The sequence below is a fragment of the Gavialis gangeticus genome, unplaced genomic scaffold (genome assembly GCF_001723915.1).
Source record: "Gavialis gangeticus isolate Ggan-Ray unplaced genomic scaffold, GavGan_comp1, whole genome shotgun sequence".
Taxonomy (NCBI): Eukaryota; Metazoa; Chordata; order Crocodylia; family Gavialidae; genus Gavialis; species Gavialis gangeticus.
Genome location: NW_017728996.1, coordinates 6,867,915 through 6,888,410, shown reverse-complemented (window position 1 = coordinate 6,888,410; position 20,496 = coordinate 6,867,915). Strand labels below are relative to the sequence as shown.

At 47.9% G+C, this 20,496-nt stretch overlaps 1 protein-coding gene and 1 non-coding gene across 2 annotated transcripts in view; both read right to left on the bottom strand.

The window, feature by feature from the left end:
• IGDCC3 (immunoglobulin superfamily DCC subclass member 3) overlaps nucleotides 1-20,496 on the bottom strand; it is a 217,985-nt gene that overhangs the window by 152,650 nt on the left and 44,839 nt on the right. The gene's annotated exons all lie outside the window — the stretch shown is intronic.
• TRNAK-UUU lies at nucleotides 7,971-8,043 on the bottom strand. The gene has a single exon. It is a non-coding gene; the product is annotated as a tRNA-Lys (tRNA).

Genomic DNA, 20,496 nt, shown 5'->3' with positions numbered 1-20,496 from the left:
TCTGGAACCAACTTCCAAGAGAAGTGGTGCAGGCTCCTACCCTGGGGGTTTTTAAGAGGAGGTTAGATGAACACCTTGCGGGGGTCGTTTGACCCCAGTACTCTTTCCTGCCATGGCAGGGGGTCGGACTAGATGATCTACTCAGGTCCCTTCCGACCCTAGAAACTACGAAACTATGAAACTGCCACTAACACTATCCCAGAGCCGCTCCAAATATCAACCTATACGTCACTTTTGGTACAACTACTGACCTGACCTGACTTGCTGGAGGAGCCAGTGGGAACAGTACGGCTAAGCCTTCTTCCCCCAGAGCCTTGGCTCTGGGACTTTGTTTGGGACTCAGGTCAAAGGCTGCCCCCAGAAAGATTGTAGGCTGAATTATTCCTGAGCCCCCTTCTTCATGTCTCTCAGGCTACTTCTCTGGACCAGCCACCTCTTATGTCCTGTCATAAATAGGCTGCCATTGGCATCATGCCGCTGGCTTGTGGGAGCCTGCACGTGCTCCGTCAGCTCCAGGGGCAGGGGCTGGTATTAGATACTGGCCCAGACAGCACTGGGCAAACATGAGGCATCCCACGGTGACATCATGGTGACAATCAAGCAATTATATCAAGTAGCAGAATCATAGAAAACAAGGGCCGGGAGGGCTCTCAGGAGGTCACATCTAATCCAGGCCAGGTTTATCCCTGCCTCAACCACCCCAGCCAAGTGTCTGCCTCTCCTGTTCTTGAAAACTGCCAAGGGCAGAGACTCCACAAGCTCTCTGGGTAGCCTGATCCAACACTGAACCCTCTGCAGATGGAGAAAGTTCTTCTTCCTAATCTCCATCCTAAATTTCCCTCGTTGCAAATCATGGTTAATAAACTTCAGAGTAATAATTACAAACATTATCATCCTAATAACACTCATGGGTAGTATCCATTGTGAATCATGCGGCCAGAGGGGAGAGCCTATGAAGTCCCAATCTTAGACAACAACCAGGAAATGTTAAGCTGGAATTAGGAAAAACTTGCTCACGAGGAGAGTGGTTATGCATTGGGACATATTGCTTAGAAAGGCTGCAGAACCTAAGTTTTTAAGAGCAGGTTACACAAGCACTTGGATGAGACCGTTTAGACAGGGGGTTGGACTAGATGACCTGAGGGCCCTTCCAGCCCTATGTTTCTATGATTCTACGTTGCATGTTTCATGGGTCAGCATCATAGACTCTGGCAGAGGCCAAAGTGAACCAAAAATATAAGGAACCTCCCAAAGAGAACAGTATCATCTACTTCTGGGTAAGAAAATAGGCTTTCACTCTATTTCACAGTAAGGAAGGGCTGCCTAATTGATCTGCAAAAATAATTAAACAATGTGCTGCTAAGACTTCCTTGCTAATTTACTTACATGTCCATGTCATCCACACAGCAAATCACAGGCAGGTCTGTTCATTTACAACTTTATGTATAATGTATTCAGCAAATGGCATAAATTGGCAGGAATACAGGCGATTCCATCTCAAACCCTGCAGTTGGTAAATTAAATCTATTTGCAGCAAAGTAAATTGAAATACGCATTGGACTTATTACAGTGTCTACTTTAATATCCACAAACAGACTGGATTTCTTCAGGTGAATATTATCTGCATGCAGTGAAAGGGATTCGACTGGTTTGAAGTCTTTGTCTGATAATACTGCAGTGATTCCACGGCAAGTTCTTAGTCCTGCTTTGCAGAGTTTGGGTAGGGGGACGTTATGCCAGTAATCAATATTATTCTGCTTCGTCACCAAATTTCAATGCATGCCCTGCAAAGAACAATTTTCCAAGTAGCAGAAGGAAGATGCGCAAGTATTTGAATCATATTACTTTTAAAGCAGTGTCTGAACTTAGCGTGCATGAAGGTTGCCAGATGGACTGTCCTGGAAAACACAGTTCTCTGTTTGCTGGCAACAGAGCCAGCAACACTTAGCTCTCTCAGCCTCCAAGCTCCCTCCCAAAGTATGCAGGCATGCCGGTGAGCTAGTTCACCAGCCCAGGAAGATTGATGACACCCTAGCATCTGGTGCAGGCCTCTTCCCCAGAGCACAATTTATTGGCTCAACAGAAACTCAGGCAAAACATCAGCATAAAGCAGTTCCTCTGTCCAACAGTTCAATGGGGATTCTCCCTCCCCGCTCTCAGCCAGCACCCTTCCCTGCAGAAGGACTCACACAGGGCCCTTCTACATGCCCAGGCCACCCACCTTGGAGTTAGCCAATAACTGGGCTCTTTCCCAGCAAGGGCACTACTCCCTCTCCAGCGCTGCTTATGTCTTGCTGGCACTCATAAGGACCAGAAGCTCTTCAAGCTATCACCAGACCCCCCCAGCTCCATCAGCACCACTGGCAAGAAAATTACTAGTCAGGGGTAAGCCAGGGCTGCTGATGTTTAAAAGGTCACCCTGTTACAACCCATTTCACAGACGGAGTTTGGGAGAGCTTGCAGCTCCCCCGACTCCCATACTCATGCTTTCCCCACTGGATCACTCCAGTAGCAGCAGTGCACGTGTCCTCAGATCACGCAGGCCTGGAGGCACCACTTGGGAGGGGAAGAGAGACCATCGAGTCTATCCAAGGCCATAGCCTATCAACTTGCCCTTGGGACACATGGAGTTGGATTCTCATTTTCACTGCACTTGGCTGATGCGTGTCCCACCTTCCCTGAAACATCACAGAGTCTGACTTTAAACTCCCCAAGCAGGCAAAATCTCCAACCATTTCCATGGGTTTCTGGCTCAGTTTTCTCCAGGCAAAATCTGCCAAGAAAGTCTATGGGTGTGCGGCCTAATGAAAACCCAGCCAGGTTGACAGGCCCAGCGATCCTGGCGAAGGGCGTGCATGGGGCCTGTTCCATTTTTGGAGAAGTGCCGCCCTTCTTTCATTCCCCAAGAGGCCACTCTGAGTCTCTCTGGCTTTTTTTTCCAGCTGGAATCGTTACGGTGGCCACTTTTTGAAATACTTTCTACCCACAATGCCTGAAAGCCTCCATCCCCCAGCCTTTCAAAAAAGTCTACAGTTTATGAGGTTAATTGAATGCACATTGATTCCACTAAGTGTCCACAAGAAGAAGCGCCATTCTTTAAGATGTCATTTCTTTCCCTCTCCCTCCACCCTCCCTCCCAGATACTGCTGGGGCTCAGCACCAAGCCAGCCTGTCCCTTAGCATGGCAGCCCCTCCAGCCTCCACCAAGATACTGTTCCCAGGCTTGGGGGAGGCTCAGAAAAAAATCTCGCATGTCTAAAAAAGAAGACGTAGTGCCAGAGCTAACCTTTGAGGATTGCTTCCCCCCTGCCCCCGTGACCTCGTCCAACCTCCATTACTTAGGAATTCCCCAGACAAGCCCTGAAAGGCAGGGATGGAATTTCGGACCCTCGTGCTCAGTTGTTTGTGCAGGGCAGGGTGGTCTGCAAGCATCCGGACTGAAATGGAATTCATTTGCTAGGAGAGGGGGATTTTTTTTTTGTTATTAGTATTATTATTATTCCCTTTCCCCTCTCTGCTTAAAATTGCAAATCCCCGGCTGGTACAATGAGATGGGATTGTAATACGCTTTGTGCAGTCGCTTCGCTCCAGCCTTAGAATTCACAGCCTGGTTTTAGGGCTGCAGACTGAAAAAAGGCTCATCTACATTATAAAACTGAAGCATGTTCCTCTTGAGAATGTCTCTAGTGGGGTGAGAACTTGGGAAATGCTCATTTCGGACATCTGCTTCCCAACGTGCCTGCAGCCAAGCTGAGCAGTGAAAGGGTATTAACAATGGCTCTGGGGGCTGCAGATCTTTAATCCTAGGAGCACACAAAATGGGGTGGATAGATAGATAGATAGATTTGATCCATCGATGTGCTCATGTTAGAAAAAAGCCACAAAGGTTATAAAGGAGGTCTGCAAGCACTTGTAAAGAGTCAGACTGAACTAGAGCCCTGGTAACATTATTCCCCCAATCTCTCCTGCCAGTTGTGTGCTGCTAATTATGTTGGTGGTTTTCCAAATGATCGCCAAGGGATCCAACATATCACTATACTGGGGAGGAGGGGGACACACACAAGAAGTGATAGTAGCTTGAGACACCCCATCTACCTAGCACAGCAGATTGAGGTGTTGTTTCCACCAAGCCCTGCTGAGTAAAAAATAATAAGGAGCAAATAATCCCATTCCTCACAGATCCTCACATTGCACTGACATCCCTGACAACGCTGCTGGCTACAGCTTCTGCCTTCGGTGCTGAATGACCACCATGGAAGTGGCAAAACCCACCACACCTGACGTACCCAGGACACAGGAAAACATGCCTGGGAGGTCTGCCCTTGTGAGCTCTAGGAAAGGTGGCCTGTGTCCCCTACCTCACAGGATGCTCACCTGGCAGTGGCAGGTTGGATATTGGGGACAGAGACTCGGGAAGCAGTCCTGGGTCATGAATCAACCGCAGCAGGACAAGGCCCCTTCCTGCAGATGTTCTTTGCTCCCCAGATGCTCTCAGTGAATCACAAAGAGCTGGGAAGGTGCTAGCCCATAGTGCCCACACAGGACCTGGGTCTGAAGCCTGAGTGCACTTGTGCCCCCTCCAGACCTGGCTCAGGTGCTGCTGTGGAGCTCTCCACGACTGCTGCCTCTTCTGAAGGGGCGGGGGGGAATCACCCTGGACCTACAAGGATCCACTGGGCTGTCTCTCGTGAGAGTCAAACTATCGGCCAGGCCATTGCCCCACGGCCACTCCACTCCTCCCACTGCGTGACTTTGCCCCAGACATGCTCTGTTCTCCTACAACCGCTGCAGGGCCACAGAGCGTGCCAGCAACACAAGTGCTCAAAGCCCCCAGGTACGTACCACATAATCTAGGCCCCCTAGCTATGCACCAATGGCAGAAGGGAGCATGGGAGCCCTTGAAAAGGAAAGTTTCTCCCCCTGCCCCATCCATCAAGAGAGCTTGGCGCCCATTCTTTTGCTAATCAGCCCCACTTACAGCTGCACCTTTTCATCCTGAAGGGCCGAGGGGATTTTGCACCCGTTGGGTGGTGGGAACAATGCCGCCTCCGGCTTTGTAGTTGGGGGAGTAGGGGGGAAGAAAATTCTCTCCACATGTGCACTGGCAGGTGACAAAGCCTGGCTGGGGAGGGGGGGAGAGTAACAGCCTGGCACTTTGCTGTCCCATGAGCTATTTCCTGAAAGAAGTGTGAAGCAAGGAGTGGCTCCCAGAGCCCCCTGCCACCTTCCTCAAAGGGCTCATTTGTCCTGATAAGCCGGAAGAGCTCGAAGCTGAGAGAACTTTGATTGAGTCGAGCCAGCATCCAGAATCAGTGTCGAGCCCAGGTGGCAGCAGGCCCCTGCAGAAAGTCCTGGCTGAAGAGCTGTATTGTGGCTCAGCCAGATTTTGTAAATTTGGGGAACAAGGGAAGTCAGGCACCTCCTGGGCCAGGAAAAAGAGAAGCTTCTTCAGAGGCACTCAACCACGCAGACCCAAGAAAGCGCAGCGTGAGGAAGAGCAAGGAACGACCTGGAGGTTTATTTACAGTCGACCTCCTGGGCTACTCAGCTTTCTAAGACCAAGCACTTCAGCCTCCCACACCTTGAAATATTTATGGCCCTGCTTGCCTCTACAGAGGGTTTGATGTGGCCTAGCTACTCAAGGAGCTAGGGATGCGCAGACAGCCCGTGTCTAGGAAGAGAGATCCTGGCCCAAACTCATGCCTGAGCTTTACAGCCAGCACAGACATGCCCCTTATAACTGTAAGGCACAGTTCTCAGCTAGTAAGTACCCCTGGAGCAATGGTGCAGGAAAGCAGCCTCTGGGAGTCAGGGCTCTCCTCCTCCAACGCATTGCAAGGCAGCTAGAAAAGGCTTCCCTGGGGTCTGACGGTGATACCCAGGTGTGATGAACTTTTCATCTTTGATGCTGCTTCAGTGGACTTATTTCTGGCCTGTAGGTACCAGTGGCCTGTTCTTCCTTGTCTTGCGCCTCACAGAGTCCCTCCCACCCCAGGGGTAAAGTGATACCAAATCAGAGCTGGAACATTTGATACTGTTTTGCACTGGCTCGAGGAACTCTGCCAGGGGCAGGGCAGTAACTTATTCAACCTGGGGAGAGGACGTGAATTCTTATAAAGCGGCAAGATCCAGGAATGCAAACATGGGCTCCTGGGCTCTAATCTTGGGTCTGCCACTGATGGACTGTGTGTGTTGCCTCGGGCGAGTCACTTAAACAGCCTTCCCATCTGCAACACAAGGGTGACAACATTTACTCATCAAGACTTGCTAGCTAGTCTTTGTGAAGCGCTACACAGGCACAAGGCCACGGAGCTGATTTACAGCCATGGAGGATGTGTCCCATTAAGTGCTAAGGATCATTATTCGGTATTTAAGAGAGGATTTAGAAACAGGGTTATGCACACACAATGGCTCAGCAGAAGAACTAATGAAGGCAGCTCTTCTTTTGCGTAGTGGCTACAGGGCTGCCTGACTGGTTAATGGCTCAGTCTATATACAGTAAGGCAACACTCTAAATATGTCAGCCTTATGTCAAACAAACCTCAGAAGCGATAAGTGTGAGCGGAGAGCCTGGAATGTAGCAAGAATCACATTTTGAACAGCGTGCCTGATAAGCACAGGCGCCTACATGGTTACACGGGAGAGTTTGGAAGTGACCCTCCTTCATCACCTTTGCTTGGCTTAAAGCTTTACGTACAACAGAGGTCAAACAGCCACACAAGAGACCCAACAACTGTCCAATGCCTTTCCTCTCTGCCCAGCAAAAGCTCAGCAATTTGCCTTTGCAAAATGCTATCCAAAATTGTTCCCCAGGTGATAAGCCAATACACTTCCTCATACAATATGGTGTCTTGGGTTTTGTCTAAACCTTATATGCATTGATTAGGAATGTAAAAACCTATAGCTACATCCCAAGTAGCCAAATCTCATGTCCCCTAACGTGTATCAGACATTTTGAAAAACCACACGCTGCTGTGAAAACCCGTCGATCCTCATTATGTTTCCGTTCCCTCTCACTCATATAAATGAGGTTTGACTTCTATTGTGCCTCTCTCTTTCCTTGTGTAAGAATAAAGAGGCAAATAAATGCTTAATTGATGCCTTCCTAGAAGGTACTCAGATGGAGTTCATGGACCTCCAATAGAACAAAGAAGCAATAGGGGATCCATCAATAGGAATCATAGGATTGATTATCCATCCACTTATATCAATGCAAGTCACTCGACTGATGCCATTGGAGTGACTCCAGATTAAGAGCAATGTGAATGAAAGCAGAAGCAGTACCTCTGACTTCTGGATTCCACCAACTGAGGTCCTTTAAGATACACCAAAAAATACACAGTGAACAGTCACCTTCCAGTTCCAGTCCTGGACTGGGCCCCCAGCAATGGGACACTGTCTGGTCAAGCTAGAATTCCATACTCTATTAAACATGCATAAGCTTCTGTGGGCTGGAAGGTAAATGATAGCTGGTTTATTTGAACAGAGCACTGTGTTTGTTATTGCCAGGGATTTTCCTGACATGCACTGCATACCATCCTAATCAAGGAGCAGAGAAAGGTTTCAGGAGACTTATATGAAAGCACAGAACACACGGCAAACTCAGGAGAAGAAAAGGTTTTTCCAGACTTGCTTAAAACTTAAAAAAAAAAAAATAATCAGAGCTTTATATGATTGTCAGGGGACAGCAACCACAGGGCAGCTCTGATACAGCTCTCATGCTCACCTGAGAAGAGATTACCAGTAATTCACAGTGAGAGAAGCATTTTGGTTACTGTCTGGCATCACTGCAGCAGGCTGGATTTGAATGAACTGTCCCATTCTTCTGAGCTTCATTGCTATTAGGGTCAGAAGGGACCTCAGTAGGTCACTGAGTCCGACCCACTGCCCTAGGCAGGAAAGAGCGCTGAGTCAGAGGACCCCAGATAAGTGCTTGTCCAGTCTCCTCTTGAGGACCCAAAAGCAGCAGTCACCTGAACAGGGACTTGAACCCTGGACCCTCAGATTAAAAGTCTGATGCTCTTCCAACTGAGCTACCCAGGCTCCATATAAGCTTAACTAAGTTTCCCTCTTTCCTCTGATACTATCAGAGCACAACAGCTCAGTAGCATTAGCTCAAATAGCATTTTCCCAGATTTCTACACACTGGGTGCAAGTGGCATCTAACTTGACCTGGGAAGGAGACAGCAGAGAAAATCTGTTCCACCTAAACTCAGGTTAGCTTCTTTCTGATATGCCTGCCCTAGCCGGTCACCTGACCATGGGCAAGTATTTTGGAGCACCCACTACCACACTTACATGCTTCACAGAAAACAGGTTAGGCTCAGTGCTAGGAACCTACATGTGCCGTGGGCAGAGGTCCAAGCGAAACTCCCAGTACACTACAGGAGTCAGAGGCCAAGGTCAATGTGGCAAGAACCATCTTGTTACATGTTTGTGCAGCACCTGGCACAGCGGGCTCCTGAGTCAGAATGGATAATTAAGACTCAGCAACTGCAGAAGTCCAAAGCTCAGCCTCTCCTCTCTGAGCAGACCAAATACACATCATTATTGCTGGTGCCTGGGTGGAAACTGCAAGCTCCCAAGCACAAGACAGAGGAGTGGACGAACAAGGGGAGAAAACTGCTTTCCTTTGGCCAAAGAAGGTGGTAATCCCCTCCAATATCCAGGCATTATTCTATAGTAATAATAAATACATTATATGATATGCACGTTATTGATAAGGACATTAGGAGAAACTATACTTCATCAAAGACTCTACGTTAATGAGAGTAATAATCATCATCCCTTGCATAATTCTTTTTCTAAGTGGACTCAAAGTTCATCAGTCATGTCCATTCAGTTGTGCTCCTGGAGAGGGCTGTGATGTCTTTAAAGCCTTTAATGATACCCAGGGAAATGAATTATATGGATCCTTCCCCACTCCCCTTCAGTAGGTGCTGAATCAAGCCCTTCAAATAAATAAGAAACATTTCTAACCTATCCTGGCCACTTGGGCTGAAATATGGTTAGGTGACTGACTGCATGACTATTACCACGAGATTGCTGGCGGAAAGGATTACCTATCTAGAGGCAGGTAATCCTAGCCGCATCTTTGGCTGAATTGCCCTCAATTTACCGCTGCTGACTCAACTCAGCAGGTGGATCTATCAACCTCCCACCCAGATAAAGAGACAGAAGCAACTCTTTGGCTAGGGACAGAAGTTACATATAAACCAGTTTAGGTGATCAGAAACTGATTTAAACCTGTAACAGAAGAGAAGTTCAGTACACATAAACCACTTCCAAAATAGCTGAAAGTGGTTTAAAATAAATCTAGTTGAACGTAGTATCAGACTTAACTAATTTGGGTCAAACCAGTTTATGAAACTTCTGTCCCAGACCCCTTCCTGGTTCAAGTTAAATCACAGTCACCCAGCATGCTTTCTAGACCTGAGCTGGGCTACTTGCTCCAGCAGAAAAGCAGAGGGAGAAGGCAGGACTGCCCCCACCAGGCGTACCCCTGCTGGGATCTGGGCCAGGCAGGGGGGTTAAACTTCCCTTCCCCCAACTACAGAGCTCACTCCCTGCCCTGCCCTGCCCTGCCCTGCTAAAAACTTACTGCTGGCTGTGACTGTGGACAGCAAATCCCAAAGGCACCTGGAAGCACTAAGAGGAAGTGATGAGCAACCCTGCAGAATCCTGCTGCTGTGACTGTGGACAGCAAATCCCAGAGACCTCAGGAACAGCAGGAAGAGGAAGCAAACACACAGCCGATGCTGGTTATGTGCCAGAAAGCTGTACTCTAGTGCTCCCCAGCTTCTCACCTGAGCCATTGAAGGTATGTGATTGCATTTCCTCAATCAATAGTGAATGCCTTTCCAGCTGTTTCTCGGTTTAATCTCTGCAGTTTAGACTAACCTGCAAAGACTGAACTGATTCAGCCTCAGGCTTTTTGACTGTCTGTACTTAGCCTCTGAGCTAAAGAGAAGGACAAAGGCAGATTCAGGAGGAAATCCTAGGAACAGCTAATTCTCAATGGAGACAGCTGCTGTTTGAGTTACCTCTACAGTCAAAGCCCAGTAGGGCATGCACCTAGACCTGTGATTTTCAGCCACCTCAGAAAGGAATAGTGACTAGAACCGACCTCTACTGAAATGGGTAAGATAATGAGTCAGCCTCTTGGACAATGGTAGGGATGGGACTGTAGCCCTTTTTTATCAGCTGCCGAATAGGTGCATTTAATAAACTACAATGCTGGTTTGTTCCTCCATTTGGAGGAGGATTAGCATGAGAAGCAGAGTGAAGAGGAAACCACTGGATGGAAAAATACCTGCTTCAAGCAGATGAGGACTGGGAAACACTTCACCGTCCACAATAACCCCAGGAGTTCCAGGCAAAATCCATAAAAAGGGCCCCCAAAAATGTCACCATTAAGCTGTCTTCCATTTATTCTCTATTAAAAGGCCCAGTTTTGTCTAAATTGGATTCAAATGAATGTATTTACATTTGCAGTAAGTACCTGAAGTCAAGCTGTCAAAATGTCACTCCGTCACTCATGTTTTCACAGCACCCCGTCACAACAATTAGACGTTTCCCCCCTTGACAGCTTCTTTGGACACAAGAGAATGAGTGACAGAAAGGAGTGCAGCTCTGAGAGTGTCTCATAATTACGCTGTAGTGGAAAAGTGTTATTTGTCTGTTAATTCTGGCACGCCAGGCCATTATTGTCATTGGCTGTCAGCCAAGCTTTCCCAGTACACAAAAAGTCAATTTATGTCAGGATTTTCATTGACTCACTAGCCGTCATTCCTCAGTTTTGGGGGGCAATTTATTATGAAAGCCACCACCAGCCATATGTGGAGTTTTCATATAACTATTCATCCTAATTAACAGTAAGCCAGGATAGAAGAAGAAATTACAATGGGCTGAGACTACATTCACTTGTGAAAAATAACACATTATTAGTCAGGACAATATGTTGTTTGTCAGAGCCCACGTGATGACTTTTGCTTTCTTTAGGGGGGAAAAAGGAGAGAAAGGAACGAAACCTTCTTGGACCACAAAAACAAGCTCTAACAAGCAAAACTTTGTGCAGACAGTGAAATCTAGTTAGTGAAAATACATTCCAAAATAAAACCAAGATTTGCATTGACCTGATGGTGTAAGATGAAGCAGCAGCAAGAACTCAGAGTTCAGCCAATTATAATAATTTGGCCCTGTTTGCACCAGCTATTATACAAATGCATCGTAGAGACAGCCCGTGCCCTAAAGATCTGTAACGTGAATAAACAAGGAAAGGCTGTGTCAAAAGACAGTGTATCCCATGTATGGATGGGCTGCAAGTGCTCTGGCTTTTCCACCTGAAAACAGAGAGGGATCTCCCTGGCAGAGAGGGGTGATGTGTAGTTTGATACTATCTTGTCCATTATAAACCCCTCCTAGTATGACCTCTTTATAGCACTACATCATGGAGAGCAGCTGGTTCTGCAGGACAATAAACCAGCAGATGGCAAAGCACTGTCTCTTCAAAATATCCACGCTGCAGAAATGCCAGCGAACATCCTTGTGATGTCAGGATAGTGCAGGCCTCCATAGGAAATGATAGGAACTAAGTTTTAGGGGGTGCATCAGAAACGGAGATGAACAGAGATGTACGCACTCAGGAAGGATTTGCTCTGAAAGCAGCTAATGGAGAAGCAGGTTTCATCTGGTGTTTTATCAGCAGGAGAAGGCAGCGCTGTGTACTCTAAGACCAAACCTAATGCTAAGGTCAAGATATGGAAAAAAGAACAGAGAGTAACAATAAGAAAAGAGGGATTGTCTCCTGAGAAGACAAGACTGATGCTGCACCAGCAGTGAAGACACAGGAGTGCCAAGGTTGGAGAGAAGCACATCCTGCTCAGCACGTGAGCCCGGATGCATCAAGCCAGGCCCAACTCCAAGGCACCCACTGCACCAGTCAGATGCTAGGTGTGACTGGGACCAGTGGAATGGAACAAGGAGAAAAGGACTTGGCTCTTGATTCACCCAACGTAAAAGGGGAGGAGGGAGCCTAATCAATTCAATACTCACCTGTGATCTGCAAGGGCCTGTGGCCCTCTGAGAAGAGCCAGATGCATTCCTAGGCCCACCCAACCCCTTCCTCAACATGCCTCCTTTGCCAGCCAGTGGCCAGCAGCAGTTGGTATTCTTTTCTGAACCATCTAGGAAGCTTTTTCCCAGAAGGATCTTCTGCAGGGGAAAGTCTGCTGCCTTTATTTTACTGGAGTAGTGTGCAGGGACAAAGGGGTTCTGGTCCAGCACAGAACGACGGTGCACCTCGTGGAGAAATCTGTGGTGAGTTCAGTGGATGGCAAAGGGGTCACGGGCTTCTCTGTTCCTTGTGTATATTCCCTCCATCTTCGGACATAAAGGATGGCTAATTAACTTAAAGGACGGGGAGGAAGGAAGTGGCAGGAAGGAGTTATGAAGCAAGTGCTAACCCACTGCTGCACCAGCCTGGACATATTGTGGGATTTCACCTCATTTGGAATTCAGGCTGCTCCTCTCCCCAATTCCTCAACCCAATCAATGAACATTAATCCAGTTTATGGTTCTATTTTTAGGAGCCTGTGTGATATTTCTGCAATTAGCTTGCAAATGTGATGCAGCATTGAACTACAAAATCTTCCATAAACCACAAGAGGGTAAACTGACAGCGCCACAGAACAAAAGTCAGCGTCAGCAAGGCTCCGAAATAGAGACCCGCTGCTCGTACACTGGTAACTTCGTGCATCGTGAGTCGTTAATGAAAGGCAGAGATTTTAGAGCAGCAAGAGGATGCGTACAGCTAGCACTAGAACAAAACGAATTATGGCAGACAGGAGCAGCAACACTTCCCATAGGTAATGGTAAAGAGAATGTGATTGCTTAGGCTGCAGTTAGAAACATTCGGAGTCAAATCTTCACCTGGTGTCAATCAAGCCAACTGAGGGTTTTGGCCATGGGTACCACTAAGAAATCAGCCTGGACCCAATCTACCTCTGGCACCATTCCACTGAAGTCAATGGACTTGGCCCCTGAATGCACTCTCAGCTGAGTCTCCACCACAATTACACATTGGAACTGCAAGAGAGTCTCTTGCAAGTGGAGAGATCTGCAGTACATCTCACTGAGTCTTGGGGATGTTGTCTCTGGGAGGTGGGCACCACACAAGTAATGATAATGCATATTAATAGGAGAGCAAAGCACATGATGGCAGACCTTACGAATAATGCCACATTAGATCAGCCACAGAAGACAAGCCCATCCCCAGTGACCATATACCCAAGCTGTGGAGGAAGACTGCTGCCCCTATTTTTGGCTTCTATTTTATAAATAAGTAACCTGCCTTACATCTTTCTCCTGCAGTGTACGGTTCTGATGCCTCTTAAACTCTCTTAAAGCTCTCTGTCCTTCTCTCTTTCCAGCAATGCAGCTACCTCTGGGTGGAACATAACAGCCGCTCAGCATTGCTCAGAAACACTGCCGAACAGTTGGAGTCAGAAGATGAGGAAGAAGACTGTCCAGCAACAAGCAGGAGGTTGGCTGAATTACTGACAGTGCAATTTGGTCAGGAGAGTTGAATTTACATCTCTATCTTTGTAGCACACTCCATGGAATTATGAATGATGAAAGGTTCAGGAATTATTTAAACAACAGCACCCCACTACTCCATGTACACCATGCTGGAGCTGGAGCATACCCTTTGTTGCATGTTTTTTGACTGACCAACACAGAAAGACTGGGGGATAAGTGCAGAAGCACCAGTACCGGAGTTACCAAGGGCTCCCATCCAGCCATCAGGCAGCTTGTGAATGCTGACCAGTGATCTGCACTGGCTTTATGCTGGTTTCTAAGTCAGTAAGTTGTGGTATTTGGGATGTCTGGAGCTCATTATCACAAAATATCACTAAGAGAAAAAACTTAAGAGGGTTGTGAAAATGACTGGAGCCTTCTGTGGATACTGCAGCCCTGACTGATCCCATGGCTAGACTGCGAGTCTTCCAATACTTGACATTACTCTTAAAAGCCCCAAACCTAGAATCACGCAACACATGAGAACTCCAGCTTTTGTTAAAGAAAAAGTAAAGTTCCCCATCCTCCGGGCCTTGGAAATAAATCCTGCAAATGCAAAACAAACGCTCAAAACCCAAAAGCCCATTTAAAGATCCCCACATTTGTTATTTTTAAATGCTTCTGACTTTGTTTATAACCACTGAGATTCCCCATCCCAAGTGCCAGGAATATCCAGCGCTCTAAGCATAACTGGAGTAGAGTTTGGGAAGGGACAGGAACCCCCCAGCTTCAGGGCCTGAGCCCACCTCTAACCATTAGACATCAGGAGGAAACATTCCCCATGGGCCCTTTCTCTGAAGTAAGCAGCCACGGTCAGAAACATGACGTGGGGCAAGAGGAACCATTGTTCTGATCTGGTCGGGCAATTTCTCCGTTCCTGTGGGACGCTGCTTGTTAGCTCCTCTAACCAAAAGCTAATTTTACAGAGAATTTGATACCTGCATTCTGCACATCAGCAGGGAAAAAAGAAAAAAACAAAAACACACAAACCAGAGACCTAATTAGCAAGGAAACTTCCAGGCCTGGAGTGCTGCACTAGTGTTTCATCCTGCGAGTTACACAATAATATTAGCTGTCCTGAATCTTGAGTGGGGACTTCCTTTATGCTGCTTCCATAACGTGCCGTAAGTGATTAGCATTATTTCCCTCACTGGCGTCTTGGAAACAATAGCAATTACAAAGTCATCCATTCATATCTAAGGCCTCCTTCCCAGACTACAACTTCCCTCAGAAGGGAAAAAACATTTCATTGAAGCAATTATTTATGGGGCATTAAACTGTTTTTTCAGAAGATGCTGCAGTTTCTCTTTTTGCATGCATAATGCAAAGATCAATGGGACAGCATGTCTGTCACCTGAGCGTCACACAAAGACGGGCAGATTTTTGCCTGCTTAAAAGGCTGCTGTGCACCAGTTTACCCACCAGCTCTTGCCACATTGTGTTGACTTACCCAAGGGATTCCACATGCAGCCCGGCATCCAGTTACAAGAAGATGTTCCCCTTATTCGTTTTTTTAACTCTCCCCATGTCATTAAGAGGGTCTTGTGATACTCGGTGGTTTGGTGAAAGCCCCCAGCTCAGGGAATCTTTTGATGATGAAAACAAACCAAGATTCACTTTCCTTATTCTAAAGATACGAAGTTTATAGCCCTCAGGACCCTAGGCCTGAACACGTGATATAAGTGTGTCCTACCAGCTCAAAGACCCACAGGTAAATGAAGGCAATCCATCACTTTTTAATTTTTAGCCTCATGATTGTCAAAGCCAATGTCACAATTGTTTTTTTGGGAGGGCAGGGGTTTGAAGGAAAGGTCAGGCTCATAATTTCTGACTACAATTGAATTCTTCTTGCTGTTCTTCTTATCCCCCAGGGAAGGGGAAGTGTGCATCTTGCAACAATCGGAGATCTTGGCACAAAGGGAAATACGCTCCTTCTTTCTGTGCTCTTTCTGTAAGAACTGATAATAGTTTCAACTTGTTTGGTGTGGACTTCTTCTGACTGGCACAGGGCTTGTCGTGCTGTTCTCAGACACTGGCACATAATAGTGAGTCCAACATGCAGACTTTAAGAGACTCGTCTTTTGAAGCAGGTGCTGCATCTGATTGCTATGCCTGGTGTTTCACTGGAATTAAGTGACAAAAAGAATGGCAGTAATAATTGCTGCCATTAGTACCTTGCATTTGAGCAGCACCTGGCCTACAAGGACCGACTCTTACTCTTAGAGCTTGTTTAAGGTCAGATAAACTAAGACAAAGTGTGTTAAGCAACATAACCAAAAGGCTGGAGGGGATGGGGCTCAAAACAGGAGTGCTGGCTCCTAGTTCCCTGGTCTAGCCACCTTCCCTACACAGTAGATGCTGTTCATACTCCCCACTCCAGTGGTGCTCAGCTCAGTGCAATGAAACAGCAACACCAAGTAGCCAGCAAATGCCTTCTTGGTTCCCAGATGCGTGCATGCATGGGAAATCAGAGGTCCTAGTATTCTGCAGGCTGTGGTGCATTCCTGGGGAGGTGACAATTCGGCACCAGCCCAGCTCCCTGACGGGGTGCTATTCTGCACAGCGCTCCTCTATTGGGGAAGGAGTCCAGGTCAGCAGGACCCTGGAAATCCAGAGGTCTGCCACCTTCCTGCCATGCACCCCAGAGCCCAGCCCTTTCTCTGGAGCCCTGTGCTCATTCTTCCACATCTCCTTTTGTCATTCACAACCCCTCCTTCATGCCTCTGGAGACAACTGACCTTTCTTCCCTGGGAAGTCCTGGTCTGGACCATCTCCTGGCTACATTGTTATGCTTAAGCCCCATGTTGCAGTCAACCATTATATTGGCCAGAGGATGAACTTGTTGCTAAGGCAGGAGCTCAAGTATGCACCATCCGGCTCTGTCGGTGTGAGTGGCAGCCCAGGGCTCGCTCCGCTCTGCCACAGCCGCTTTTCAGACCGTTCTTTTCTCACCAAAATGAGGTTGCAACAATGGGTCCAGCATCTGGGTACCTTGTGCTGAAACACTTGCTTTGCATGTCGAGGAAGGGGCTGGGTGAAGCCCCTGCATGCTGGCTTGCGAGCCTGGGTGTAACATTTACCTTCTGCAATAAAAACTAGTGACTCATTAGCCAGGACATACTGAATTAGACCATTTGGCTTCTTACACGCACCCCTCATCCTACTTGGCCATCGCATGAGCTGTTATAACACTGCCAGTCACTTGCTGCTGCAAAAAAAAGAGGCATCTGACAAAGGCCAGTTCCAGCTGACTACAAGCCAAAGAGCCATCTTAACTGGGCACTCAGCCCCTCCACTAGTTCCACGACTAAGTCCAGGTCTCAGTCAAATAATTCTGGCCAAAAACCAGCCTCACTCCAAAGACAAAAGACCTCATGCTGGCTTAGCCTTTACTGTGGGCACAGGGATAGGGAACAGCTTTGTCATGTGAGAGACATGCAAACGCAGTCGGAAGTAAGGGGCATGGCAGCAGTGGCCAATGCCTGAATCCTCAGAGGAAGGCACAAAAAATGCAAACCAGGAGCTTTCATGAGGGGCAGAAAATTCCTTTCTGATGGCTACAGGTAACCAGCAAAAGCCCTGGAGCATGGAACAGCCAATCACCTGCCGCCGTGGCAGGGAATGACCTCCGGACAGAGCACGGGGGCTTGCAAATGTTTGATTCTGCACATACTCTGATATGGAGAGGCCACTTTTCACAGCATCGCCAATGGACTCTGGGCAAGGGATCCTTTGGGCACAAAAAGCCAATGCCATGGCCCTGATACTGGGCCCTCCACCTGCTTGTTGCTGGGCTGAAGGAAAAGGGACAGGGCAAGGACCTGAGTGCCCCAGGTAGCAGCAGCCACAGGGGTTTGACGGGTGCTGTGTGTCCAGCCCTGGAACCTGGGCAGCGGCAAGGTGAACTTTATGGTCATCTCCCAGGCTCTCCGCTTTGGCCTGGCACACTGCGGCTGGGGAGGAAGGGCTGGCCCACAGACTCCACCTACTATGCATATGCTGATGGCCTGCAAAGAGTTCGTACCCAGCCCTCCTTTACTTACACAAAGGGACCAGGCGGGCTGTGGAGATTACATCCTGAACTTTCAGTTTCCCTCTCTTCATTTCAACTCACTTTTAGGCCAAGCAAAAACCTATGACATTTCACCCCTCACTTCCCTCCTAGTCTCATGCCAAGTGAACCACCCTGCCCTCCGCCATCACCACTACCACAAGGGACCAGGTTGGGCAATAAGCAATCCTTTGCTCCAGCAAGATGAGCAGCCTGGATCCACAGCCGCAAGGTAGAAGCAGCACTGGTGTCTGCAGGGGGCCACGGGAGGAGACCATGCTTTCTCCTGGGCACAGAGCTTCTTTTCACTGGATTCCTTCTGAATGTTCAAACAACAGCTAATTAATCACAACAAAGACAGGGCGATCAGAAAACTTGGAGCCAGCACCCAACAGCTGCTTTTTTGTGGAAAGAGTCTATGCCTTGTTCCATCTGTGGCACACAGAACTGTACCCTCTCTGCCCAGCCTCTCCCCAGTTCAGGAACATCCCTAACTGACCCAAGACAGCACCATGCTGCCCCATGAATAAATCCATCAGGATTGCAAATGCTTTGAGGCAAGAGTGCCATAAATCCCAGGCTAGCGTATTTTAAACAAAAGGTTGGGGGGCAAGGGCAGCAGGGAGGAAATAAACCATTGCAAAGAAGTGGACTTTCTGCAAGATTATTCACAGCAGGAGACTTAGGGGGTTTTTTTAGTCCTACAATGCAAATCCTATGACATTCTCTGCTCAGCTCTGGTTTAATAGCTGCTGGTACTCCCCCATCCTTTTTTGATTACTACAGCTGAAGCCCGAGTGTTCTTGCTCCAATTAATCCCTTCTCCCCATGAAAGGTTTAGAAGACGTCTATATTCTGGACCACTGCAGATTTTAACAGGATGAAATCCAGAGGTGAATTAAAAAACAAAAAAACCCTCTGCTCCCCCCTCTTAGGATAGATGGATTTTAGTGGCTTCACGTGAGGCTCCAAACTAGCATTTGAGAGTGCGTCAGCAAGAAATTCCAGTGTAATGAACCTGCCCCCATCCCAAATGACTCCCGCTGAAATGGAGAAATGAGCAGAGAGGTATTATGATCCCTCACACACCAGATGGATGCTCTGCTTTGTTCTCCACTTACATACAGTTTGGATTATCTTCATTGTAATTCTAATCACCACCCTTCTGTAAGCGAAGGGGCTATCCATGCTTTGGTCAGGAGACCTAATTAAAAGCTGTGAGTCATCCAAATGTCTTCACACATTGGAAATGCTCTTTGGAAGAACAGGTACCCTCATTCTTTGGGGAACCTCGTTAATCAAAGAGAAATTAATGCAGGCTTCTCTGGAGCTGGAAGCCAGGCAATAATAGCAAGATGCCAATTTCCCCTAACAGAACTCAGCAGCCTGGACCACGGAGGTGCTGCACACACCCACCAGCCAGGCAGTTCATGAAAAAAGGAGTGCCCTGCACAGTCTCCATTGATGGCAGTCGAAGTGCGCATGTGCGCGCGTGCACACACGCACACACACACACACTTACACACACACCCCGCTTCTATTCATGCTTCGTTTTATATTTGTACCGCACGACAGCCTACGGGCTTCACCCAAGTTCAGGACTCTGCTGTGCACGGTGCTGTACAGACACATGATAGGAGACAGCCCGTGTCCTGAAAAGTTTGGATTCCAATAGCCAGGGTGGAGGCTGGCCAGAAGGGAGTACCTTTAACTCCATTTCACAACTAGGCAATGGAGGCACAGAGAAGGCAAATGAGTCTCTCAGGGCCCCACAAAAAGCCTGTGGCAGAGTCAGGAACAGGTTGGAGCTTTCCCAAGTCCTGAAGCCTTCACTGTGAATCTTCCCTTTATCCAGAGCCTTAAAATTAGGCTTCAATATCCATATTTTGGACCTAAAATAAAGAGCCTCATTTAAGCAGGGCTTGAGTGCCCATAAATTCTACTCTGGGCAATTCTGGTGGTGCCTCTTCCATCTCCAGGATCAAAAAGGCCCTGACCTTGGCAGCCAAGGACCCAGGGTCCACAGATAAACTCTGGTGGTCCTGTTGCCCACTTTACACCTGTTTTAATCCCACAGCACCAAGTGGGAGGACAGTGAGTTGTCATTTCCTCAAGACAAACCCCAGCTGCCCACAGATTCCATCTTTCAAGCTTTTTATCCCTTGTAGTCACTGGCCCCAATCCTGTGACGAACTTCCTGGCATCCCCTGGAGCCAGCTCACACAACTAGGGCCAGCACCATACATAGACTCCTGGAGGTCCTGGACAAATGTTTAGTATTGGGCCCATCCTTTGCCAGAGATCATGATAATAATAATTTTAAAATTACCACTGTTGGGCCCTCTTTCTGTCCAGGCTGCCCATGCCTGTGCCCTGCCCAGGGCTGTGCCCCCAAAGAGCACATCAAGCCCTGTGAGCAACAGGTGCCATGAACCGTTAGCTTAGCAAATGCACTGGACTATCAGCATGAAGGAAAGTGGGCTGCAGGGGCATGGAAAGAAGGACGAGGGCACCAAATGGCTGTGGCAGCAACACTTTGTTACCCAGCACCATGCCCCGGGTTGCGCTTCTCTGGCAAGCAGTCCCATGACAAGAGGCAGCATCTGCACTGGCTTCTCCCTTCCCAGGAGAAAATGCAGCCCCAGGAGGAATTCGCAACATGAGAAAGGAAACAAAACTGCCCCCCAAAGCCTCCCCCCTGCCCTCCCCAATATGAACTCTCTGAATCCCTCAGCCTACGAGGGTCCGTCTAACCCCACAGAAGAAGTTACAAGATATTCTTCCCACTACTCATTAAACTTCTCCAACTCTCATTAGCTTCAAGCCAGGCTTGCTTAAAAGAAATTCTTTTTATCAAGATTTTTTTT